General features: G+C 41.6%; 1 protein-coding gene across 12 annotated transcripts in view; it reads left to right on the top strand.

The window, feature by feature from the left end:
* The first annotated feature begins 7,331 nt into the window (after positions 1 to 7,331).
* The window catches only part of MBNL2 (muscleblind like splicing regulator 2), a 105,907-nt gene continuing 85,357 nt past the window's right edge, over positions 7,332 to 27,881 (top strand). For 8 of the 12 annotated variants that reach the window (XM_085215623.1, XM_085215620.1, XM_085215624.1 and 5 more), the window contains exon 1: positions 7,332 to 7,484. The gene's annotated coding sequence lies outside the window, so the exon portion shown is untranslated. Of the gene's footprint in view, positions 7,485 to 18,021; positions 18,336 to 22,341; positions 22,841 to 27,881 lie in introns of those variants that run through there. The other 4 variants (XM_085215626.1, XM_085215616.1, XM_085215625.1 and 1 more) reach the window with 4 other exon arrangements.

The following is a 27,881-nucleotide window of genomic DNA, read 5'->3' as shown; positions in this document are numbered from 1 at the left end:
AGCTGACCTATGGATGCACTGCTTCTTCATAGTACTCAGTTGTTGCTCAGTTCTAGTTCCATGTTCTGCTGAGGTCTTGGAACTGTATTGTATTGTCTCTTGCTCCCAGCTGGCCCTCCTGAACCCTTGCTCCCTGATTGCCATGTCTGTGTGCTAATTCAGATGGTGATCATAAAATCATGAATTATTAAGGTTGGAAAAGACCACTAAGATCATCTAGTCCAACCATTAAACTATGCCCACCAACAGTGTCCTTCTACGTATTGACTGACTGCAAACTTGCTTCACTGCTGTTGGGACAGGTATACCATGCCTTTTTTTTTTTTTTTTTCTTTTCCTAGATTTTTTTTTTTTCATGTAAATGGATTAGCTGCCTATTATTTTCAGTTCGTGTCAGAATCTGCACAACCGCACTGTTGTGCAGCTTGATACTTTTGCACCTCCAGGTTTCCAGAAATTCTCAGCTGTTTCTTCACACCACAGCTGAGATCCGTGTAGATAGTAAAGGACCCGTGCTTACCAATGCATTGCATGTATAAGGATATGAATTATTTAAACATTATCCATTTGCAGCAGCACTGCATAAGTATGAAACTCCTCCTTAACTTCTATGAAGGTGTGCCAGTAGCTTTAGGTATTTGTTAAGTATTCATTGAGCGTATCACTGTAAGAGTCATTTGCACATCTTAAAAATTCACTGCAGTGTATAAGCCACTGGATATTTCAGTGCTTTGTTCTACATTTCAAAGGATTCATTCTAAAAAAAATATTTGCATATTTTTCCTTGGTAATTTTAAAACTAAAGCTCTTAAATAGCCATCATTCTCAGACATTTAGTTAGGAGAAATGCTGCAAATCTATATTAAATCGCAGAATAAGTCTCTATTCCAGAAAAAAAAAAAAAAAATCCAAACCTGTTAAGTGTATACTTCCATTCATCTCTGTTCAGCAAGCCATTTAAGCATGCCAGAGCTACACTGGAACTTCAAGATATACTTAAGTGGTCTGACAAACAGTGACAAACTTAAACAAATCCTTACAGTTAAGTGCTTTGTTGAAACTGAATTCAGTGATGTAATTCTCACCCTGTAAATTATTAAATAGGTGTAGGTGAAACTGTGAGGTGTGAGCTTTGGCAACCTTAATAACGAAACGAAACTAAGAAAATTCCTTTGGTAGTGCACTAACGATAGTTAAAAACACGTGTGCTGTCTTGCTACAGAGAAATACAGTTTGATTAAATTTAAGTACAAAAGTTGTATTTTAAAAAAGCATGTCTGGAAATACATAGAGATGGAGTTTTGTATTAAAACAGCTAAATATGATTTTAAAAATACAATCTCTCTGGTAGGTGAGCATCTGCAGCATGAAATTCTGCACAAATTTACACTGTCACGGCAGTAGGAATAACTGGTGCAACATCTGATCTCTCAGCATTCAGAGTTCTAGGGGATATGGCCTCGATGTAGGTCCTATTTTAATGCAGGTCTGATTGGATTGCTGCTATCGTCTTCACTAGCATCAAAAAGCTATGGGATAAAATGTATGAAACAGGTTCTTCTATAAATAAATTCTCAAAATATTTGGATCTTACTTTATGACAGGTTGTTTCACGCTGAATCTTATGGATTATATATAAAACACCGAACAGAAAATGCATAACATTAGTTAATTCTACCTAGGAAACATTTCCTGGACAGCATGTATGGAAAAAAAAAGAAAAAGAAAAAAATAATTAAAAAAAAAATACATAAGCTTGAATGAGAATGGTTATTTTTTCAAGAGTTTCTCAATCCAGCATGCTCTGCTCCCTAAGGGAGTGACTCATCATCAGACCTTCTCTTGACAGACAAAGAATAGTTAATTGTCACTCCAAACACTGCTCTGTTGTTTATGTATTTCTGATTAGAATCTGATTACACCCCATTTGCGTAAACACGTAATGTTGCCACCAATATTTATCTATGAAACTAGAAAGAGGCTAATTACCCAAAGCTTACAGTAATTGTCAGCATAATGGACAGAGAACATGACTGGAGGAAGGAAGTGTTAACAGGAGCTGCCAGTTGTTCAAAGACATCCAGTTGGATACAGAAAGTCACAATTTCATTAACATGTGAAGCTTTTGCTGGGCACAAAGTCATTCTGGTTAAAAAAAATGAAATGAGAAAATACAAAATCAATTTGTAAAGACTCAGGTGGGAAAAAAGAAATAAATGACAGGGATTAAAAGTAACAAGGCAGAGAGAAGAAAGAAGCTACTTGCTCACGTATGAGTGGGCAACTGAATTAAACACAGTAAAAGGACTCCTTTAGTAAATATTAGGAGGGGAGAAAAGAAGTGTTTTCTATTAAATATTCATGAAGTGTGGTGAGTAAACAGTATGAAAACAGCAAAAAAAGGTTTCATAGATTTCTGTTTGGAGTTATGTACCGCCATGAGAAAGTGGCAAAAAGAACAAATATCACCAGCAAGAGAGAAAGCAGGGAGTATCGGTTCAAACTCAATTTCATCCTTCAGCATGGTTAGATGAATGCCTGCCTTCAGCTGTTAACAATGTATTGTTTAGATCTGGGGAAATTCTGGAGGAGTAATGTCAAAATTTTCTCAGCGTGTAAAAGTTTGAAAGGACATATTGAATAATTATCAGATGACATTCATAACCATCGCAAAGAGATAGCTAATGCTATTTATTTTGTCAATAAAAATTGGAGGTTAAAATATCAGTAAAACCAGTCACTGCAGCATCTCAGAAGGTAGGCCTTACTGAACTTCTTTTGCCAGGGGGCTGTCTATGCCCTTCAGCGTGCTTTGAAAATTTATATAATTCTGAGTGTAAAGACAACGGTGTTCACATAACAGCCATTGATTTCTTCAAAGCATTTTAGTCAATCCCACAATAACACTTTGATTTAAAAGAAATTCTATTATATGCAATTAGCACTGCATGGATTAAAAACTGACTCACTGGTGGATCTCCAGATGTCACTGCTAATGAAAAGACATAAACAAAACCATTATTGTGAGGAGTTTTTTTTACCCAGAGATTGATTTTTTTGTCCAGTACTATTATCAGTGATGTAGACGACATAAAATATTATGATAAAGTTTGCAGACGATTGTAAATATTGAAGAGTGTATATTACATTTGCCAGTGGGGCTGAATCATTGGATTGAGAGTTATGACCTAACAAAAAGGCAAATTAAAGGGGACAAATGCAATGTACTACGCATGGGATCTGACAGTATCAGCCATATCTGTAGGATAAGATACTCTGGGTCAGAGAGGAGTTTTGCGCTGTGAGTTTTGAAAAATGCAGTGCCTTTAGCTTATATGAGACCAAAGAGAACTACACTGACCACTTGGTACAGCAACAAGCAAATGAGAGACCTTAGTCACAGCTCACTTTTCAGCCCCGGTGTTGAAAGCAAAACACTTTATGATGTCTGGAAGATGGCTAAAAACAAGCATCCTGCTATCGGCAAGCATAGTGGTTACTGGGGACAGCAGAGGACTTACACTTAGCAGATGTGTGAAAATCTCATCAGAATTCACAACACAAGTAACAGCCTCATTTCAGGAGGGGTAGTCATGCTGCTGCCTGTTTCTTTTGGCTGGGGAGTCTGAGAGGTTACATGCATGCAAATAAATGGCATGGAGCAATGGTTTGGAGGCCCTATAGGTATCAGTCCCTACTGTTTAACAATTACACAGCAACTAACATTCCTTCTGCCAATACCAAGCACATAAACAGGTAATAGGATCCCTGAAGATCAGGGAACAACTCTGTACAGCAGGCAGTACCAACGTGGCCAGCCTCATTGGGCTGAATAAGGAAGATGTCATGTGCATGCAGTGCTCACTGCTGCCCTTGTCCACAGGGTCAAAAAAAAGCTGATGCCTGTCTTGTTCAGCAGTGTGGAGATGTCCCTTTGCAGGCCTGCTGCAGAATGCTCATACTGTATTGCCCTCCACATGTCCATTACATTTGGAGCTCTTCATTAAGACAATGAATGTATTAAAATCTTGTGTGTCTGGACTTCGGCTGGTTGGCTGCCATTGTAGGGGAAGGCTCCTCTCTGATACACAATAACCCAATTGTGTTTTGGGGGCGAAGGCCCTTGTATTTTCCATTAGGATCATCTGGAGATGTGGCACCACTGCTTGTTAAAGAAACCAACACCTGCCAGGCGTTTGGTCAACCTTAGTTTCTCCTTTAAGAGCAAAAGGCATATGGTTTCTTTAATTCCTTTGTCTTCCATGGGTTGAAGAGCTGAAATACTGAAGGTCTGTGAAACTTCCTAATAAGTGTATTGCCAAGGTATTTGAAGTATTATTTCCAAAAAGCACCCCGAACAGATGGGGCAGATGGTCTAATTGTCATATGAACAAATTTAATGACAAATTCTTGAAAATAAAGGGCATATCAAAACTTGTAAAGAAGAAATATGCAGACTTCATTTCCTTCAATGATTGCTTTCCACAAACTTTGAGTGAATCATTTATGGAAATGTGATGCTCCAGTTCTAAGCAATATGAAGTTTAATATGTTAACTTATGAATTCATGGGGAAGATTCATGTGTGTTCTCACTATGAAAGAAAGAGGAAGAAAAGGAAGGAAGGAGGGAAGGAGAGAAGGAGAGAAGGAAGAAGGGAGGGAGGGAGGGAGGGTTTGAGGGAGGAAAGGAAGGAGAGAGGGAGAAAAGGAGGGAGAGAGGAAGGGAAGGAGGGAGAGAGGGAGGGAAGGAGGGAAGGAAGAAGGGAGGGAGGGAGGGAAGGAAGGAAGGGAGGAAGGGAGGAAGGGAGGAAGGGAGGAAGGAACAGCACAGACTACAAATCCTAATGACACAGCTATGTGTGTATGTACATATAAGTGCCCACATAAAGGAAAACATACTCAGGTGAATTTATTTGTCCTTAAAAAACAAAAAAGAGATACAGTTGGACTGACTTGACCGCCTTTGAAACGGCAATGCCATTCCAACTTTTGCAGACAGGCATAATTTCAATGCAAGCGTGCCAACTTCCCCTAGCTGCAGCATGTGAACATATAGGTACTGAGAAATTGTACAGTTTTGTTAAACTGGTGGTCTGGGATTGAGGGAGAAAAGGAATTAGGGTCTGTACTTACGAAGTTGCCATAATGCAGAACAGGTTGTTGGATTTTCAGTTATTTACTGTAATTCAGCTAAAAGCATGGGCAGAAGTTATTTCACTTCACACATGCTCCCTTATATGAAATTGCAAAGTGATGTGAGGCTTCGGAGAAAGGGGCATGCAGCGTAGAGCCAGATTTCTAGCATTGTCTAGAAGTAGAGCAAATTAGCAGGATCCCAATGTTTGAACTTCACGAGTGGAGACACACGAGGGCACCACTGGGCGGAGGATGGCGGCTGGGTGGGAGTGGGCAGCTGCGGGCATCTCCTGCCTTGTTTTAATGGTACGGTACCTTGAGTCTTTGTGGTAAGTTGTTAATAAAAACAAGAAGACAAATGAGACAAAACGAACCTGCAAATATTGAAGAGTTAATGGTATTTGACTTGTTTTCTCATAATTTTTCTAGGTTGAATCTCTCAAAGCAAGATAATATTGACTAAGCCTCATTAAACAGATTCAGAGATTTTTTTAAGAAACATGCAAAATTAACGAACCATGTTCTAATATCAATAAGCCACTTCAGAATGTACATTGCTCAGCTATTGCTATGAAAAGATACTCTCTCTCTACCAACTCTTTAAGTTGGTGAAGAGATGATCTGAAATTAGCAAGGTCAGAGCAAGAACTTATTGCAGCCTTCCATTGCTTGAGGGGAGCTCATTAACAGGAGGAGACCAATTTTGCACACAGGCAGATAGTGATAGGACAAGAGGGAACAGTTTTAAACTAAAAGAGAGGAGATTCAAGTTAGATGTTCGGAAGAAATTTTTTACTCAGAGGGCCCCAGAGAAGCTGTGGATGTCCCATTCCTTGAGATGTTCAAGACCAGGTTGGAAGGAGCCCTGGGCAGCCTGAGCAGGGGGTGGCAGCCCTGCCCGTGGCAAGGGGCTGATACTGAATAGTCTCTAAGATCCCTACCAAATGAAGACATTCTGTGACTGTATGAAGTACTTGGTCGGCTCTTAGAAAGCCATGACTCTTAGGAAGTCAACACAAAGCAGCCTTTGCCCCAAAGATGGCCCCATCACAGGATACATTATCACATACGCTTTGTAGAGTTCTACTTTTTTCTTTAATGATGAGGCTCAGCTAGTCTACTACGTCTATTGTGGGCATCGCATTCAAGATTCTTGGGGAGACCAATAAAAAATATTAAATGCTTTGAAAACATGGCAATTTGAATTGAGAAATCTAAAGAGCACGTTACCTCATGAGACCTTTAGATGTACATGTGGAATATTGCCATAATCAGGGTAATACCCATTGTGCTCCATGACCAGAAGAGGAAGGCAAAATTTAATTGGGTTAATTTTCAGAAAAAGAAGCCTAGGCAGAAACAGTTAATGGACACAACAAGCGGTCTGGAGACAGTGTGTTCTTCAGTTGAGGTTTTTAAAAGCATGGCAGAAAAATATGTTGGACTTGACCTGAAATATATTTAATCCTGCTTCCCTCTGAGCAGATGCCTAATAGAAGGCCTCTTGAGATTCTGTCTTTTATGATATCAGCCTTGCACTAAAATCTTATTGATGGAACATCCTGCCCAGGCTTTTTGCATATTTAATAACATCCAGTTCTCTCTCATCTCATATAATGACGATTAAAAAACAAACTGTGCCAGGAAAATGTTTCACAATCGTGCTTACTTTCTGCCCCAGAACTGCCATTCACCGGGGGCAGAACTGGGCAAACACAGGTGAGGGACAGGCAGAGACGGTGCTACTGCTAGGTGCCTGGGGCCGGCAGTGCTCAGCAAGGGATAAGCTTTTTTTTTGCTGCTCTTCTCCTTTTCAACGCCATTCTCTCCTACTAACTAAGAGAGGGTAATACTCATGGAATTCTTCCAAGTGGTGCCCAGTGGCAGGACAGGAGGCCGTGGGCACAAACCGTATTATCCCAGGAGGCTCCCTCTGAACACCAGGAGCAGTGCTGTGCTGTGCGGGTGCCGGAGCACTGGCACAGGCTGTCCGGAGGCTGTAGGGTCTCCTCTCTGGAGCTCTCCAGAAGCCGCCTGGCCGTGGGCCTAGGCACCCTGCTCCGAGTGGTGCTGCTGGAGCAGGGGCTGGAACACAGGGCACAGGGGGCCCTGCCCGCCTCAGCTCCAACCAGGCAACGCAGACGGCGCACCCGCCCCGCGCTGCCCGCGGGAGGAAGCGCTCGGGCTGAGGGCGGTGCGGAGCGGGGCGGGCCGGGGCGGAGCGGGCCGTGCCAACCCGCCCCTCCGCCCGCAGCCGCCGCCGCGGCGGGAGAGGTGACAAGCAGCTGCGTGGAGGCGCCGCCGCCCGGCTGCGAACGGCCGCTTCCCGGCCCGGCTTCTCCGCGAGGTAGGGCAACCCCGAGCCACGATCCCCGCGGAGAGCTCGGCTCCGCCGCCCTCGACCCGCGGTACCTGAACGGGCGGCGGCCGCTCCCCGGCCTCTGCTCCCTCGTGGGTGCCCCCCCCCCGCCATTTTCCCCTTGTGTTTCCCGTGGGAGCGGCTGCGGCGCGGCGGCGCCTCCTGTCCCGCGGCCGCCCAGGGCTCCGCGTGCTGCCGGGGAGCGGCGGCCTCGGGGAGCCGCGGTCTCCTCCCGGCGGCGTCCCCGTGCCCCGCGTCTCCCCCTTCTTCCCCCCCCCACCCGCGGCCGTGAGCGTGGCCGCCGCAGAGGGCCGGAGCTCCCCGGGGAACTCCGTGCGGAAAGTCGATGTTGTGCTGCGCCGAGTTGCGCGAGGAGCCCTATGTGCGTGTGTACCTACGGGGAATGCGCACCTAGGTGCGCACGTGGGAGATATATGCACGCTGATAGATTTTCCAAGCCGTGACGACATTGCCTGCAGGCTTCTGCTTCTAGATGTTTTCCTTTCTGTTTCTCCCGGGCACGTTTCCCTTCTACTGGGTGCGAGGATGCTCCCTGGGTGCTGCGAACAGGAGCAGTGGAGCATCTGTGTGCCCACGGTTCCTCATGGCCGCGCTGTGCCGTGTCCCAACCCTGGGTTCCCAGTGCCGCGGGCAGGCAGCGGCAGAAATGCAATTAATGTTCAGCACGTGACTTGGCCCAGCACTTATCGTCTTAACGTGGTGTTCGTACCTTGGTAAATAGGCACAGGTTCAGCCATCTGTCCTGCCTTCTCCTGTCCTGTGTGTGCATACCGCAGCGTGTGTGTGTACACAAATGAGAAGTGTACCTGTAGGAGGCTTTGGGGCTAAATATGTATTTGAACTCTTCTGAGAAGTGCCCCGAAGTTACTATCAAGGACTGAGGGAAAGCTCCTTTGATATGGTTTTTGACTACGTTCAAAAAAAACCCCAAACCAGTTGCTTCAGGATGAGTGATGCCAGTCAGTAATGTGCGGCGTGCTTGGCTGTTTGCATACACGCACTACAGCTGGTACCGCTGCTGGAAGGCATGCTGCTCTTCCTCTGCAGACAAGACCCTTTTGTTTAGCTGTAAGCTCCAGGGGTGCATGACGCCAGGATGGGCCCGGTGGCCTCTCTCTGTAAGGAGGAGATGGTGCTGCTCATCCTACACCATCTGCAGCCCCAGGGTAGGGCATGTGGGTCTGTGGCACTTCTATGGCTGCTGCCATATGCTACCGCTTGTCTCTTGCAGGTGAGATTTGGAATGGTGTTTGGCTCCAGCAGGGGTTTGCAATAGCATAAAAGTCTGCCTGTCTTATCAAGGTAGACTACAGGACAATAGCTGTATGGTGATGTTTTTCTGTAGCAAAGAGATTGGCTGTGTAGTGATACCTCTGTGCTGTGTAGATATGAGGGTGGGCCCCATGACGCATGTCACCTCAACACATTTTTCCTTGGAAACTTCTCTCCTTAATCATTTATGGCCCTCTCTGAATAAATATTGTATTTTTAGAGCTCGGCAGACCTACCAAAATCTCAAATCCTAGGAGTTGATCTGTTTGGGATTGTGATGCTGAAATCTTCATTTGAGCATCATTTTCTTAAATTTGGCTTTTGCAGAATAACAGTTGTCATAAGAAGATTAAAAATAAAGTCTACTTGCTGTTAACACTTGGTGGGCGAAATTTTCATCTTGTCTACTACATCTGCTCTGCAGTTTCTCTGCTGGTTGCACAGTCTCTAGAGCTGTAGGATGCAGCATCAAATAGATTTTCTACTAACCTAGGGATTCTCAAACTGTGGTGTGTGTGCTGTGCAGAAGTGTCACATGGATTCTGCCACCAGTGACATATGAATCCTCCAAGTTTGGGAACCTTCCTGGTCTTGTTTTCTCTGAGCTTGAAAGCTCAACTACAAGACAGCAGAAAAAAATGCTGTTAACAGTTTATGGCAGGAAGAAGAAGCACACAAAATTGGTATTCCCTGTGCTGCCTGATGGTGTTAGGTCCTCTGGGCAGCTCTTGGAATGTCAGCAATTTTTAATGATTATTTTACTCTTCACATTGACGAGTAAAATTATAGAGCCTAATTTATTTAGGTTTGGCATGTTCTCACTGAAACTGATGCCATACCAGGTGAATGAACAGCCTGCTTGTTTATACCACCTTCCCTCCCCCTTTTAATAGGCCCCCATAGGTATTGCTGTGGTACTACTAGAAGGTTTCAGAATTTGGTCTAACCTGCCAATAAAAACAGAAACAGAGAACCACCAACAGCATTAAACCTGTTATTGAGGAAGGTATTTTAATACTGTTGACCATCAGGGTAGAAATCTCACTTCAGAGGGCTGCATTCAGCCTTTCAATCACATTTACTGCTCTTTTATATATTTTTTCTGGCAGTTTATTGTTAGCTGTATGGTGCTGGACTATTCGAGACAGATATGAACATGCTACCTTCATCTTTGCAGAATTGAAAAGTAACCTAATTGGCTTCCTGATCTTATGCCCCTCTATCATATTTCAAACTCTGTCTACTCATTACTGCCTTCCAGATGTCTTGTACTAATCAAATCTTTGCTGGATCACTTTTCCTCACATGCATTATTATTCATTTTCTTATAGGCATCTAAGAAATTAAAATGCTTGATGTAATTTTCTTTATTTTTTTTTTCCCTTTTTTTCTTTTTTTTTTTCCTTTTCCCTTTCTTCAATATTCTCCCGTGTTCATTTGCAACTTTATGTAAGTACAGTTAATTTAGAAAGCGTTAATTAAGATGTTACTGAAGTGAAAGTCAGGAAAAGTGTTGATCAAAAATACTTTTCGTTTTCTAGTCACTCATTTCTGGCGAATAAACCTTTTAAAAACCAAAACGATCTCCTTTTTCTACTGGTGGTATTTCCCCTGCTCTTTTAGTGTAGTCTTTATCATTTATGGATGAATGATGTACGATAACTGAGTTCTACACCTTCCAAACTTCAGAGAACTGCAATACTGAAACACTCAACTAAATATGGAATAAAAAGACAATTGAGTATGGCTCAGACAGACCCGAGTATGAAGGAAGACCAGGCTTCTTCAAAGAGCTGTAAGTATCCAGTAATGCAACAGTTTATCCTTGCCTTGCAGACCAACATTTCAGTGACTGATGATGACGGCCATTGTCAGGTACTTTCTGTGGAGCACAAAATAGGCCCGTTGCTATCCAGGGCTTAGGCCACAGAGTGCTTTAAGACAGCAAATAGGGTTTTGAGCACAACGAGAATGCAGTCTGGAAGACAGGAGAACTGGTGTGGTGGTGGTATGCAGATGTATTATGCTCTGGAGCAGTAAAATTTCCTTGAGTGGGAAATTTCATGGCCTGCTATGGTGTATTACACAGGCACCTCTTTGCCTAGATAGGGCTGAGACAGCAAGACTGTCATTGAGTAATGTTTCAGTATGAAAGTATAATGTCAGTGTAAAGTCCAGAAATACTTTTGACCTATGACCGGTTGAGATCATGTATCTTAAAGCAACAAAGCTAGTCTGTAGGTGGCTGCAGACTCTTCTTAAAAAGTGTAGGTTTTTTGTTTGTTTGTTTGTTTGTTGTTTTTTGCTGCTTACTGGTGAATTCCAGCTTTAAGTTCAATTCAACTTAACATCAACTGCTCTTCAGCAGGTTGTTTTGATCATGCTGCAGCTGTTTGTGCTGAAGGATAAATAGCTTTGTTGTCTTCATATTGTGAGAATTAGAGGCTGTTTCTGACTCCTTCACGTGCTGGTTTGATGCTAATGTTGTAAATAGGGCAGAAAGAATTCTGCTTTGTGGGTCTCTGCTTGGGAAGTAACAAGGGGTGGTGGAGCTCCTTCTTACTTACCCTCTGCTGACAAACAAATATTTCATGCCTAATGGTATCAAAAGGAGGTCCGGGAGGCTGAGTTTGCATGAAACTGCATCTCCTTTGACTGGAAATCATGTGGTGTTGAGGAGAGTCCATGCCTTCTGCTTAGCTTGGTGTCCCTGGTCCATAGCTTTATGTTCAATTAAATGAGCCAACAGTTGGCTTTGTTACTGATCTTTCTCAGGAATGGGAGATTTGACCTTAGTGAATGGTTGTTCAGTAGATCCACGGCAAGTTTCTTCAGTGGTGCTAGGACTGTTACTTTTTAAAAAAAGAAATACTCAGGAAAATTTACAAGTGTTTTGTTAGTGATTTAAGACTGTAAAAAAAAGTATGGGTTGAATATGGAGGTCTGGGAATAAAAACTTTTAAGAAGTACAGGGATGTCTAAATGCTCTCGACTTGGGTTCCAAGTGAGCGGTTAGTGGGTTTGGATGAAGGGAGTATTTGTTAGCTGAGAGGGGTTTCCAAGTTGGCACAAGGCTTTCATGAAGTAGGACACATCCCTGTGGTGCTCTCAGTTTATATGGACGTTGTAGGTTCTGAACATTGATATGGCCTTGATGGGTGGCTTTGATGAGTTAGTTACCTAACCTTTATTTGCTGTTCTCAAATCTGGAGCTTCTGTTTTTTGTACATTTATAATGAATTGTCGATATATCAAAGTGATTTTTGGATACTCTTCTGGAGCAGCGGCTGTCAGGGCTTGAAAGTAAATGTTCATTTATTGTAGCCTTTAAGTGAATAAATGTTAACTTTAGTTTTTCAGATTAGTGAAATATAATAATAATGCCTTACTAGAAGCATCTTAGATTTCATGTCTGCAGAACAGGTATATAAAGTATATAAAGTTTCCTGCCTCCTGCTTGTGCTTGAGTCTTTGACTTAACTGCATGAGGGAGGAAAAAAAAGAATAGGCCTTAGATCTCCTCTAGAGAGCATTGGGTGATGCAACTCATATCAGGTATTTCACTCTTGGGATTCTGCATTGCCTGTTGGCAGTTAGAGATGGGTCTTGTGTTACTCAATCCATTCACTTAATTTCATAATACTTTATGCTCTTTGCTTCCTGTTTGTGTTGGAGTATATTTCTCGTGCTACTTGCAGCTTTTAAATGGTATCTGATTTCTCTGGTTCCTTTCCTAATTTCTTGAATAGACTATTCCTGTTTACACTGTGGTAGATGGGTGCCATGTAGATTGCTAGATGCCATGGGATGGGCTTGGATACCCTGATATTTTTTTTCAGAGGTGTAAGTGTTGAATGGTTAAACCTGAAAATGCATCCTGTGGGAGCAGTGGTGAGTATGGACAGGAAGGGTGAAGGCATAATTAGCTGTAGTGGTAACATTATGACACAGTCCAGCAGAACAAGCTTTTGTCAGTGGCTTCAGTCAGTCATTCTCTTGAAATTACCTGTCCTTATTGTTGTGAATTAAAGGAAGGGGAGGAAAAATCAATACACTTTCTGAGCTGTAAAGCGGCATCTTGATCAACAGGGTGACAATAACTAGAGGCTAAAGCTGGGTGGAGCTCAGCACTCCTCCCCTGTGAAGCAGTAGAGCGGTTTGGGCGTCTGAGTTGTGATGATGGCCCTAGGGCTGACAGGAGGATTATTGCAGCATTGTTGTCACTTTCGAGAAAGCTTACCTCATGCTTCTTTAGAAATTTCAGATGATTGATGCACTTTCTCTTACAGTGATGCCAGCAATGCCAAAACTGCTAGGGCTGGTCTCAACTGCTGCTGAGTACTGGTGGAGGAAGCCTGCTGCTGGAGGCAAACTGGAAATGGGGATGATGTCACATTGAGATGCTGTTTTAGAGAGTTTCAGGATTGAGATAATGGGTTTTCTCAACTGGAGGAATCATTAAAACTGCCATAGTTCTACTTTGTTTACACCAGTGGGATTTTGTCAGGGGGACTGTAGTTATTTTTTTATTTTCCGGCTGGGGGAAAAAAAAAGTAAAATAAATGGGATGTTCTTAAAGGTTTTTGTTTGTTTGTTTGTTTTTTAAGAGCTGCCAATGCACTTCAAGTTACATTGTCTCAAAAAGAAATATTTGGCCAGGGCTGTAATTGGAGACACTGCAACAGATTTTGGTTTCTGAAGGGATATATCAAGATCTTTACCAGAAAGTTAGCTCTGGTTACTTTGTTCCTTTGTAGTTCAGGTGCCATCCAGTAGCTGGAAGGGTTTTCATGAGACAAAAGTGTGGCTTGGTAGTAGATATCTCTCTAAAATGCAAGTGCACTCAATACATAAAATGTCTGAGAGGACAGAAATAATAGGGCCCAAAATTCTGTGGATGTTTCTGTGGAGAATCCAGGGATTTTAACCTCTCATTTCTGACAGTAGTTGAAAGAAGAATCAAAAGAAGCAAATGCAAAACACTTGAGTGATATTCTCTTGTATATGCTCCCAAAAGCAGAAGAAAGGGATAAAGACAGAAGTCTCTCTAGTTCATCCACTGGGAACTGAGCACACATTCACAGCTTTTGTCACAGGCAGTATGTCTGGCTCCAGTGAAGAGCTGTTGCCATGTCTGGACCCAGTGTGGAGCTATCATTATGGGCAAGGGACAGGACTGAGGGAGTTGGGTGTTCCAGGTTAGATGAAAGGAGGCCGAGGAAAAATCCCATGCAGCTAGTTAAGGATATTGAAGCCAAGTTCTGCTGAGTAGTGCCAGATGACAGCAAGGGAACAGTGGCAACAAGTTTTTGCTTTGGGAATTCAGGTTGGGCATTGCCCAAATAGGCAACCCATAACTTGTGGGCATGCCAAAGTCAGGTTCACAGGTTGAGGTGCCATCATGATCACCAAGAGGGCGGGGGGATTGGTGAGATTGGCCTTAAGATTTTTGGTTCGTAGACTGTGTACATGCAAAGGATCTATACGGACTTCACCCTGAACTATTCTTCTGCAATCTCCTTTGCCTAGTGCCTTTAACCCAAAGGCAGCAGGCAAGATACTTTCTAATCTTATTTTGCCTCACTAATATGTATTAGTTCTAATAATTAATTGTTATTAGATTTGGTACTAGGGGGAATAGACAAATTAATGGCTATGTCAATATTTTATTTTACTTTTTTTTTTAAGTGAGAGGAAGAGTAGTAAGTTGGAGAAAAATACAGAAAACAAAGTGCACAGCATTAGCTGGAAGCTAGCTGTTTGTACAGTTTTCCGTACAAACAAACTCTCCATTCTATGTTTGGATCTCTAGTCAATGAGATAGTATGTGCATTTTGATTTTGAGGCACTGTTTTTGTAATTTACTTCATTCTTGAAGTGGCAGGGTTAAATCTTGAAATTTGCAGCTGGAGCTGTACTGTCATTGGAGATCAGGGTTTTCGGATGCCATTTTATCTCCACCTAGTGCTTCTGCTAAAGGACCTTGTTTCTTGCCCTTCATTACTCCTTGTTTGCCTGTTTTTCCTGAGTGAAAGCAATTCTTGTTTCTTCCTCTGTGAACAGATATTCATTTTCTTGTTTTCTGTTAATGTAATATGCCATCAGGAAAAATAAAGATCCACGATCGTGTATATTTATATAGTGTTATATGGCAGAATAATTAGGTGAAGAACCACATGCAATGTTTTAAAACATTGTACACATAAGAGCTTCATAGTAACCATACAGCAAGCTGTAACAAATCAACCTTTTTGAGGTGAAAATTGAAATTTGATGTAAAATTCGTGACTGCTTGAATGCGTGTAATTCTGATGTTTAAAGAAAAGCTTGCCTATGTGAACACAAACTGATAGACCTCACAAAGCAGAGCTGCCTGCTAACCAAAAGACTAGTTGCTTGCCAGCAGTTCGCTTGGCATAGCTTTCTCCTACCTGTCATCCATACTTCACAGAAAGAAATAAAACCCTGTACTTACATACTCCAGGCCTATCCTCCTTGCCAATGTAATGCTTTGTTAATTACATGGAGTCCTCTACTTTTACATGTGCAGGTCATTAATTGCTGTGAAAGAATGAAGGATTCAATCCTGCTCTTATTCATTTTAAAAAGCAAAAATTATTCAGTTGCTTCTCATTTTTTTTTCTGAAGTCTCCTGGTGCCTGTTTTCTCTGCTTACGGTGGAGATTGCTTGCTGATTTTGCTGCATGCCCCTGAGCATCTACCCCTACAGGCTCATGCTGTTAAGTGGCAGCTTGCAGGGAAATGGCAGCTAGCATCACCTGCTAAATAGCAATGGGACATTTTGCACTTACCTTGTAGCGGTGTTTAAAAACAATAGAATAATTTTAGACAGTTAGACTAAACTGAATTATTATCGTGTTAATTTAAGATGGAGAGATTCAAAATGCAGCTTTGTTCAGTGACGCATTTTCCCCTTTGGGTTTAACATGGAGAAATAAAATAGAGCTTGTGGATTTAAAGGATAATTAAAGAGTCCTTATTACATCACTGGCCAAAAGTTGTATTATTTGCAGCCATTGCTTGAATTACGTGCAGGATCTGGATTACGTTAGAGGCTGATAATTGAATCTTCATAGAAGATTTAAAAAATACTTGGTTTACCTATAAAAAAAAACATAGTTGGAATAAGCTAGTTTTTTTTCAGGTAGTTATGTGAAGGATTATTTCTAGTAATTTAGGAACTTTTTAGAGGACGAATCTTAGTTCTATTTCTTCCTGATAGGCTAGCTGTTACGTGAAGCCACCAAATTCTAGCTTCTCAGAATAAGGGGCAGAAGTTTCTTTTATGCAGTCTTCACCGATGTGGCCTGAAATTCAAGGGACTTCTCCTGTGTGACTTTGGGGATGAGGCTATTAGGTTATCTGACAAGGTGATTTATCAAGTGGTTTCCTCTTGCTGTAGGTTTGAACGGGAGCAACTCCAAATATGAGGCCAGAACAATAGCTGTGGAGGAAGTTAGTCATGGAGGGATCTGAGGAGGAAGGAGCATGTTTTTTATCAGCAATGGAAGAACTTCCCAATACACAATGGTCTTGCTAAGGAGTACTGAATAGCGGTGACTTACACCTGGGCGTTGTTTCCAACTGGATGCTGAAGACATGCAGGCACAGTGCAAGACTTCCACCAGCTAATTCCCTGGTTCTGGTAAATGCTGTATAAAATAAAGGACATGAAATCAATTAGCAAGGAGGAAGATACGTCTTGCTTGCAGTGTTAGTGCTTTTACCATGTGATCCCTTCTGATTCATAGAACTGTTCTTCTGAGTAGAACTCAGAAGCTCTTGATGAAGGTGCAACTCTTAAATCTTTCTGAAAGAGTCGGATGGAACGGGCTGCCCAGGGGAATTGTGAAGTCTCCTTCTCTGGAGATATTCAAGAGCTGACTGGATGCCTACCTGTGCAACCTGCTTTGGGAGGGGAGTTGGACTTGATGATCTTTAGAGATCCCTTCCAGCCTTTACAATTCTGTGATTCTAATGCATATTGAGGAAACCATTTAGGTTTTTGGATGGGTTCAGATATTCAAATATATGACTTCTAAAATGACAGTAGACCATTTTATGTTTGAGATAACTGCATGGGGCTGACAGCTACAACCCAGGGTATACTAATGGCACCATTTTTCAGCAGTGGCCACTCAGGCTCTCACTTGGGAATCTAAGATGGCATCAAATGTCTGTAACATTAGTATTTAGAGGGCATGATGACGATGGGTTGACAGTTGGACTTGATCTGATATATTTCAGATCAGTAGACTTCAAAACCCTCAGCTTTTTTTAATTGTCATGAAGAAACACAGAATCACTGTTTTAAAGAAACTTTAGTGTAAGTCAGCATTCCAAGAGCTAGTTAATATAGGTTGTTTGCCAGTTTATTTTGCCTAATTTAGTACTTTGCTAATGTATATTTCCAATACACACTAGCAAATATAATATATATTTATATATAATATATATTATAATATATAATAGTATATGTTTCTTATACAGTGAGAAACAGCAAGAAATCATTTGTTTTACCAACCTTCCCTCCCAAAAAATTTCCCTTGAGAACCCAAAAGAAAATCATAAAGAACTTAGTCTAACTCAGTCTAACTCCTTTTAGGTTAATTTGGTGTCAATCAGTTGTTCAGAGGAAGAAAGCATGGGGGAATGTAGGGACTGATGTTCAGTCAGGGAAAGAAAACCTGGAACATGTTCAGCATAGCTCAGAGAACAAGTTTGTGTAGCTTATATAGCAGCATAACTGAAACATGCTTATAGGAAGCTGAGGATTTACTCCAAAGCTGTAACTGTGCATTGTTAAAATACACATGTTCTTAAGATGTATGATTATGTATTTATTTACTCGAAATTAATTTGAAAATTGAAAGTGCTATCCAGAGTATGTAACTTCAGTGTCTTAAGTTCTTAGGTTCTTAATAAAGGTTCTTCCGTGGTATGATTTCACCTTTTATTTGTTTAACACAGGAATTAATATGAGGATGGCCATCTCAGGTAACAGAGACAGAACGCTTTTAGGATATGGAAGAATCTCTTAGAATACCTACTTTGGTATATGATGAATCACAGCCTACAAATGCCTATTTCTCTTCAGTGACTATAAAGAGAAAGGAGGAGTAGAGTGACTCATTGAGATGTGGTTGTTTATATTTGGTCATGTATATTTCAAGCCAAGTGCATAAGGCTGCATTCAGAGCAGCTCAGCCCTCTGGTGCACCCAGGCTATGTCTTTCAAACATTCAGCTATAAAACCTGGTTGCAGTGTTCTGCAGCTCTCTTTGTCTGGCATGTTCATTACTCTTTCCAACTGCAACCTCTACCAGAGGGAAGAGTGCACGTATGCTCAGTTTTCATGCTGGTGGGAAATTGGTGTCATCCCAGAATAAAGTCAGGATACAGCCATGGTGTATGCCTGAATCCATGCATTTGGATCTCGCAGTTTAGGCATGGCTTAAATTTTGTGCACAAGCAGTGAGAAGAAAGAGAGGATTTGGAAGGCCTCCAGAAGCCACCTCAAGTTTGGTAAGGCGAATCCTAACCTCTGACTTGAATATGTGCTTACTTAGGTGATATCTTACTGTTTCATATTTGTTTCAGTGTAGATGGTGAGACTAGAACAGTCTGTTTTCGTGTTTGCGTACACTCCATTTCAAGGTTTTCTGGGTTAGGAAGATGTTGGGAAGTCCGGGTACTTGAAAGTTAAACCAGTTGAAATCCTGGACTCTAAGTTCTTATAATAAGACTATTTAGAAAATAGTAATAATAATTGACTTAGCAATGTTCTTTTGGAAGTATGCTTGCTTCTTGTCAGTAACTTCAGTTTTGGCAGTACTAGAGATCTTATTTTCGTAACTTACTATGATTCCTGCCATCACTTCAACCCCAGTGCCTCAGAAACAGTGAGGTATTTTGCAAAGACTGGCATCAGTGACATTGCCTGTGAATAGGTCTAGGTGTCTAGATTTAAACTCTTGGCAGCTGCCTTGAATTTTCTTTTCTGTTGTCATTCAAATCATAGCTCTAAGGTTGAATTTTGCTGGTGCTAGCTGTTGTGGGAAGAGTCTATTACTGACACAAGAAAGTTTTGAAGTTGTTCCTGCCATTGCTGAACTTACCAAAATGTCATCGTTGCTGTAGGTCATCTACGCTCAGCTCAAAATCTTCTTTGTGCTGTAGCCAATATCACGTATGTTACTTGTCATGTTAAATGTTAGTGATATCTACAGTCCACTCTTTTTGCATAACTCTGCTTAAATCAAGCTTAGTTGGTTTCTGGTATTAGCTCTAAAAGCTATCACAGAGCAAAAAAGGAAAAAAAGTGCAGTTTTTGCTTGATCCATTTTACTACAACTTTATTACTTCCAAAATAGTCCAGTTTTCTGGCAGTGCTATATCTGTACCCTTCAGAAAGTTGTAAGTCGCCTTTAGCAGTGTGTTTACATTGAATCATTAAGTACAGGAGACTGTGAAACAGAGCAGATGGTATTTTCTTTGTTCAGAATGTACCTTTATTTGTTCATCTTTTTTGAGTTTGACATCAGAATTTCTTTGCTTCTCTAAGAGTTTTGTCATATTGCAATTAAATATATAATGCAATTGCATAAGTAGATCTGAAAATTGAAATCCCGTCCTTTTTCTTTGTAACTGATGTGAAAAATGCATGATTGGATGGCTACATCTCAAATTCAGATCAATCACTCTGGAACTCTTTGCTCAATGTACAGCAGACGTATTGTTAAATATACAGTTTTTTTCTTCAGCCCTTGAACTCATGCCTTGCTGTATGCTATTCAGACACCATTTTTAAGGAAGATTACAAATTTTCTCTTGAGCTTTCTGACAGAGTCTGGCTGAGGGGCTGACACATACAGCGTGTGATTTGAGAGGCTTCTGATCCCTTGACAAGGGAAGAACTAGAATGTAATCATGTAAAGTAATCCACACATGAATCCAGGTGAGCACTTGGCTGTTGGTTTTGCATATATAATTCTAGCGGCCTAGGTGTAAGATTTTGGAGAACCTGAACCACGTTTTGACTTCACCTGAAGCCTGAGCTTGCAGCCAACTCGTCTGGATTTAACTTCCTTTTTGCAGTTAACTTGCAAGCTTCTTAGAAGCAAACTAACTACCCATGGAAATTCTTTATGTACACTGCCATATTGGTTCATAGGGAAAGGAGGACCATGGCAGTGTGTGCTCCTGGAGAGGAGAGAGATACGGCCCTCTTGGGCCTGGGCTGGGCGCCATGACCGACCTGAATCTCCACTGTGCAGGGCTAGTTCCTCTGTGGGTGGTAGTATCTGTGCTGCTCATCCTCCTCTTTGGACTCTTTGGGGTGCTCTGGGGTCACCAGGCTCCATCACTATTTTGTCCCTGCCTCGGTGTCATCTTTCATCTCATGGCTGTGCTGGAACTGTTGGTGCTCGGTGCTGGCTGCTTTGTGCTTCTCATCCAGCTCAGGCAGTTTCTGCTTTCTTGTTATAGTCTTTTGCTCAACCAGACCTGGGATTTCCAGACTCAGTGTCTCGCTTCTCTTTCTCCCCTTCCTCTGATTGCCATCTCTCCTCTCCTGCCCACCTTCATGCTATATTTTGGTCCCCCCGACCTTTCTCACACCCTACTGCAGTGCTGTCTCAAGGCTCTCTCTCCTGCACATCCGTGGGGCACAAGCCAAAGGGTCACGAAAGCAACAGACGAGGTTGTCTTCCTGCTGTCACTTCCAATGTCTGGTCTTTGGCAGATGGGAGCAGCAGTTACAGGGGAAATCCTGCTAATCTCCTGTAACTTGAGCCTGTTACACGCTCAGTCGCACTGTGGGGCTGGTGCCTTTCCAGCCACATATGGCCATTCGGAGGAGGTGGTGGATTTACGTTGCAGAACTCAAAAGAAAAAATACGATGATATATCAGCACCATTTTGTCAGGTCCCATAGCTTTATCAGATAGGAAAATATTTTCATAAGAACAGCAAAAGATGTAGCCTTGAAAAATAAAAATAAAAAAAAAGTAAAGAGAGTACTGCCAATTTTCAGGACTGCCCTTTGAGGGGAGGGGGCAGAGTTCTCCGGTCAGATGGTTATAGGAATGGCAGAGCAACGTGTTTCTGTCTAGCCTGTCTCAGAAATAGGCAAACTGCGTTTTGGCAGAAAAATAAATAAATCCTGCAGCAGATGTCCAGTATGGAAAATTTTAACACAGGCAGCTCGAGTCTGGCAAAGTCAGAAGACTGTGGAAAATCCCAACAAGACGCACTGGGCCACCTCGATCATAGATGGAGTCGCCAGCCTTGCCAGCAGTGCGACCCAGCTCCAGGTCTCTCGAGGCCTGCTGGAACCAACTCTTTAGGGTTATTTTTGTCTGTTTTTGTATATTAGAGTGGAATGGAGGGGGTGATTCAGCAGAGAGGGAGGGCTGCCCTGTAGGAGTCTCTAGGCAGAAGCCAGCAGCAGGAGCCAGCAGAAGCCTGAACTTGCTGGAATGGAGGAGGGGAGGGAGAGGAGGAGTGTGTCATGGTCAGATGGCGGGGACACGAGGGGCAGCCAGCAGGGGGCTGCGGCAGGGAGGCCTGCAGTGCTGGAAGGGGCAGACCTTGACAAATTGGAGGGGAAATGATGAAGCCTGAAGGAGAGTTTTTTGCTTGCGGGATGGCAGGGTAATGGATTTTGGAAAGCTTCGTTTATAATATGCAAAACAGGCGATAGGAAACAATGGAGCCTTGGGACAGAGCTGCCAGTTGAATGAGGGCTTTGTTTTCCTCTTGTCTATTCATATTTTTAAACTTTCAGTGGAATTTTAGATATATTTTACACATTTTTATGTAAGGGATTGAACTACATAAACTACTGTCTAAAGTAGTATTTACTGCAATCTTTATCCCTTTTTGGATGAAGATTGACTTGCCGGTTAAGCTCCTTTTTGTATTCTTTCTTAATTGCAACTCATGTTCAGTAATCCTTTGCTGCATTGCACTTTTGGTTTAAAACTTCAGCAAAATTTGTGAGAAAACACTAGACTCTGTGTCCCAAGCATACTGATCTGCCCTGGGCATGGCCAAAAAATTGTTTCACAGCCTCAGTACAGACGGGCATCAGTGGTGAGCCACTCACTCTGCTGGGGCGTGGGCGCTGCTTGTGTGATCTGTCTGTCAGGGGTATTAAAACACCACCAAATAGGTCGTGTCCTCATCAAGGAGAATCCCATACCTGGAGCCCATAGCACCTGGTCTCAAATGTTCTGAAAAATGCTGCCTGTGTGTGTTGCTGCTAAACGAGTGCACTGCACAGTGGGATCATGCAGTATTTAAGTGAGAACATTGCAAGCTGAACGGGAGTACGGTTTTGCTGCATGTTGGAATAAACGGCAGATTGTTTGGTTTATGGTGGATGGCAAACCTTTCCCAGTAAAACAGCATCGCTGCAGTTCTGCAGTCTCAGTAATACTGTTTGTGCATGCGTTTATGATCAGCAGAAGCTTTTAAAATCCTCGCACAAGCTGGCACTGAGCTGCCGTTGTGATGCAGGGGAAGGGAGTTGTTTGCTTTTGCCGCATGTGGTGCTTCATGGAGGTATTGCTTTACCTCGCCAACAGAAGCCCTCTCCTGCGCGAGGGAGATTCCTGGTTCATCAGCATGGACGTGTTGTTTTTCCACGTTGGGAGCGCCGTGCTGCCGTGTCAATCACCCCCATCCAGTGGGTTCGAGAGCGACAGGGCTGACGATGCGGGGCGTGATTGGCTGCCATATGCTGGGAGGGCTCTGGGAGAAGGAAGGGCTGCAGTCCTCCAGCAACAGAGTTTAGGCTGTGTCTTTGCTTCATCATCTGAGGAAAAATCCCCCGATAAGGCTCAGGGCTATCTGAGTGCAAGAAGAAAAAAAAAAAAAACAAATAGAAAAAAAAAAAAATGGACGGCTAATCGTTTGGTTTGACATCCATTCATCACAATGATGCGATGGGAAAGGCGCGGCTGTTTGTTGATGTCAGATGTTTCTGTTCACATTGGAAACGTGCCGAATAGACGGAGCTGAACAAGGTAGGAGGACTGTCGTCTGTTGTCGAGTGTTCAAAGAGTTTGCTGCAGTGTGCTGCATACCGGCTGTGCTGCCTGGGGCAGTTGGGCAGGCGAGATTTCCCCGGTGAATACCTGCTGTTAGGGAGCAATATGCGGGTGTTATGCCAACTTGCTTTCAGAGGGACTTTGTTTACGCCATAAACAGCTCTCTTCAGGAATAGATAGTGAGTATATTAAAAATAACACAAGCAAATAACAGAAATAGGTCAGTGTGTTTCAGAAGTGCTGTACCCTAATTGGATTTTTAGCCGGGCTGTCGCCTAGCAGTGCTTCCTAGCCTTAATAAAGAGAATGAGTCAACCTGGAAATCTGTGAAGTTTATAGAAGATATGTTTGAAGATTTCTGTGAATTAGAATGGCTAAATAATTCCCTATCAGAGGCTTTAACTAAAGCCAGAACGGTCTGTCTGGAGCTTGAAGGAGCAGTAGGGTAAGCTTACAGCGTTTCGCTCCATTACAGAAGTCCAGGCGTTTTGGACTGTGCAGTGGTTCCTTGTGCTCCTGAAGGCAAGCTGTTCGTTTCTGGTAATGTAGTTCAGTCGAGTATTTCCCCTGCTATTTCCAGGCCTTTGTCTTGGCAACAAAACGGGATCTTTATGTGAAAACAAGGTTACTAATATGTGCTGCAATTATCTGATCTGTGTGCATTTTTAATGAGAGGATACACAGCTAGCAGAATAATTTAATGAGCAGGCTGGCTTTCGCAGCAGTGATTTCACTGTGCTGAGATGCATCAACTTTCTTGGTGAGGAGGAGCCTCAGGAAGCAGTGGAGAAGATTTATGTTAAGCACTCTGGAGAGAAGATGATTATTTAGGCAGAAGCCTGTTCCATTTTGGAAGGATTGAGGAATTAGTATTATTCATTATTATTATTTGTTAGATGTTGGAAGCAAACTTTGCGGCTGTATTGTTGGAAGGGTCTGAGAACATTGCCTCATCCTGTGATGTGATGTGCTTGGACTTCCCTAGACTGCCATTTCTGCTGGCAGAGCTCAGTACCTATCATGATTGCACTCAGATAGCTACCTGATGTAGCGTGCTGTCTTCAGGTGTGCTTATAGCAGCATCAAGTTTGTATTTACAATACATAACTTTAAAAATAAATAAAAGATTGGCAGATGGTAAAACAGCAAGAAAATGCTATTATCTTACTTCTCTTCTAATACCCATGAGTGTTATATATAAATATTTTTATTCAGATAAGATGTGGGTAGAAAAATTGTGTGAGCTGAGGAGGAATGAAGATCAATGTCTCAAAGTAGAAATTAGGTATAAGAAACCTTTACTGCCTAGAAAAACTTCCAAAAATCTAAAAAAATATTTAAACTTAAGCTAATTTTAAAAGTGTTGTGTTAAATAGGCCCTGATAGACCAACAGTTCTCCCGTCCCATCTCCTTCACCCCTACTTCTTCAAGGGGAAGTACAGGACATGGGCGAAAAACTCCTGATGTCATCGCCCAGCTCCTCACAGCAGACTTTGTTAAGAAGAGGCTGATTCAAATTCCCCATTATCTGTCTCAGTGCTTGCTGAAGACCTGGGGCTGGGATGTCGATACATCTACAGTTTATGAACCAGTAATATATAAACACTGCACTCGTGTAAGTAGTAGCAGCTGCATGAATCTTCTGAGAATTTCCAGCTGCTAACAAGTGAAACACGTCAGGATGTAGAACATTATTATTAATAGGATATGAATATGTACGTTTCACAGTTGATTGCTATTGATGTTCAAATGTAATGTTTGTGAGCACAGTATGTTAGGCAAGTGAAGCAAGGACTGATAATTAGAAGTCAAATAATCTTATGCAAGACATAGAGTGCAAGCTACTTTTTTATTTTTTGCAAACAAAAGTATTTTCATGCATAACTTGCGGAGAAATTTTTTCAGTTTCACATTTTGAGACTCAGATAACTTAAATGACTGTTTTTTGTATCTTTGAGGTGACATTGTATAGAATTGGCTTTAATGCCAAGGTGAAAACTTGCATTCGTCCCTCAGTCTGCCTGCTCTCAAAGTATAGTTATTCAGTATTGGGTTCATTTCTTCATTTTCCTAAGATAATATTTACTCATGATGTAATGTAGTGTCTACAGAATGTTTATGAAAGGAAATAAAGTTCTCTGTTTGTACAAATGCATTTTACAAAAACCTGCAGTAGTCATATACTGCAAGTATTTTTTCCTGTGCAAGAAAAGTAGCTATTAATATTGCATGGGATTTCAGACACTCGGGACTGCTAAGTCATCTCTGCTGTGGATGAATGTTCTTCTCTGTAGCTCACCAGTATGTCAGCAATTATCTGTACTGTATTTGTAAGAAGCTCTGAATGTTCGCTTTTTTTATACCATTGAGAGGTGAGAAAAAGGCTTAGGGTTCAAATGGAATTCCTCGTTTCTAGTTGCACGTGTGGTTTTATTTCCTAAATCATAAACATTAGTGATGTGTCTAACAAAAATTTCAGATAACTATTAATGATACCTTATTCTCCAATGTTTCTAGAAATTTCTCAGACTATGAGGGTTCTCTTTTATCTTTCAGAGAATAAATGCTTTTTAAAGCCCAAAGATTTTTCCTCTTTTTTTTGTAAGAACACACAGCTGTTTACAAGAGCGTACCAAATGAGAATATAATTTCCTACTTTAGAATTTGTTAGCATGTTTGCTTTTTAAAACCATTTTGCAGTCTTTGATTGTGAAGCTAATTCGGTATCTTTAGCATGGTGTGTTGTGGTCAACTGGTATGAACCAGTGCTACATAACGTTCTGTAAACAGGCTGAAATTACAGCCTGAGGAATATAAAACTCTTTTTAAGAGGGTGTCAAAGCTGAAAACTAGTTCAAATAATAGTAGCATTAACTGCTTGACTAATTAAACTAATCGTCTTATCCATTATTAGCAAATGCAATGGCAGTTGTTGGTCATTGATATACGGAGTCCAAAGTCTCCTTTAAAAACAAACATTTCAGCTTTGTTTGGAGTAGAGGGTGCTTGAGGTTAAAAATCATACATCTCCTTCCTAGAATTTACCGATGTCTTAATCTCCACGTGAGTAAACAAATGCATTAAATAAGGGATGTAAAATTCTTAGTTTAGTGTTTTGGGTGGACTGAAAAAGGACCGTTTGGGACAGTGGAAATTCACAAGCATACCCAATAGCAGATTAGAGGCATATATAACTAATACAAAGAATATATATTATAACTTATAACTATGCAAAGAAATAGTAAGTGTGTGGAGGACTTTTTTGCTCTTTTTACCAAGGCTATTGAGAGATGCCAGTGTTCAGCTGGCTGCTTTAGCAGAAGACCTGTAGGATTCCAGGAGTGATAAGCCTGGCCCAGGAGCTTGTGGGCTTGTGGTACCAGCAACGATGCAAGTTAGAAGAGCCTTGGCTGTTCTGATTAAATGAAAGAGATACACAAACCTGCCCAGTGCTTTTTTTGTTTTTTTTTCTTTCTTTTTCTGTTTTTGTATGAAGATGTATGCACATGCACATACATATAATAAAAACATTGTATTTCATTTTTGTGATTTTGAAATTAAAAAAAATACATAATGATATAACAGGAGAGTTTTAATGGTGCAGTTCTTACATAAAGAAACAGATCAAGTTAGGGCAGATGGTTTATATCAGTCTATTACTCTTTTTCTATTTTTGATCAGTGACTTTTAGAAAAATCTGAGTGCACGTTACACACCATTTCAAGATCATTTGAGTATCACACACTGTTGAATTGTAAGCCAACAATTGGTAGAGAAGCTCATATGCCCGTGAAATCTTTTCTCCTGCATAGAGTACAGCAGTCTGAGCAATAGGCAGAATTAGAGAATACACACAAGGAAAAATACAGAAATGTTTTTCCTGTAGAGACTTATGGAATGAAGTTGGAACTCAGAAGTGCTTATTTTTTTTCCTCTTTTTGTGGATTCTGAAGGCAAATTTTCAATGTTTTTTTTTTTTTTTGTGTGTGTGTGTTTATGTGTGTGTGTGATTGCTTTTAAGAAATAGGCTAAGCAAATAATTTTCTCCCCCATCTAAGATTTTCTCCTATCCAGATGGAATTTTTTTTCCCCTGGTTTTCTAAGAATTTTTTTGCTTTTTCAAATGTGGTTTTCAAGCTTTGGGTATGTACACCAGATGGCTCAAAGTCCTACTCCTCAGCACCCATTTGCTGAAACTGTCATAATTTTTTTTACTTTATACAAAATATTTTCTACAATATTTATTTGGGACAGTGTTTTGAACTTATTTTGAGCAGTATTTTGAACTTAGCCTAAGCCTTGAGTTGCAAAGTGGCAAGGTTTCCGTTTATTTTCAAGAACTCGGAATAAAACTTTCAATAAATGGATTTATATGTTGCTTTTATTTATTTATTTATTTTCACATGGAAGCTCTTGGCAAGACTGTTCTTGACATTGAGGTGGGGAAGTGATTGTGCTGTAGGATATCAAAGCCTAGCCTTAGTCCATTTTTTTCCTTACTCATTCCTCCCTTTCTAGGTGTTTTTTTTGTTGTTTTTTTTTTTTTTTTTGGTGTTGTTATTAACAGCTATATAAATATTTCACTCCTACAGCTGTGCTGCTTTGTAAACAGACACCTCTGTCTATTCCTCCCTCTCACATGGGTGGCTGGCACATGTGCAGGTAGTGCCCCATTAATGATTCAGAGCTTTAGCACAGCCCTGCATTTTATTTATTTGAAAAGTTGTGGTGATAATTATGGGTTTTTCCTGACAGCTGTATTCATTGACGGCTCGGACCCTGCCTTGTATTGCTGTGAGAAGACCTGTGCTGGTTTTCCTACTGTAGCCTGCAAGTGCAAGGCCCAGTGCTATGAGGCAGAGAACCTCAGGCTGATGGAGGTGGGCTGGAGGCCACCTCCATCACAGAGTGGATAGGAGGCCCTGGGAGGGAGGCAGGCAGTCACAAGGAATGCAGGAGCTTGTCATGCACTGTTTTTGAGAAGACTTTCATCTGTGGAGGTTTCTGTGCCAGAGG

The sequence above is a fragment of the Meleagris gallopavo genome, chromosome 1 (genome assembly GCF_905368555.1).
Source record: "Meleagris gallopavo chromosome 1, MGAL_WU_HG_1.1, whole genome shotgun sequence".
NCBI classification, from domain to species: domain Eukaryota; kingdom Metazoa; phylum Chordata; class Aves; order Galliformes; family Phasianidae; genus Meleagris; species Meleagris gallopavo.
Note: the sequence above shows the minus strand (reverse complement) of the source record. Positions and strands in the feature narration are given on the sequence as shown.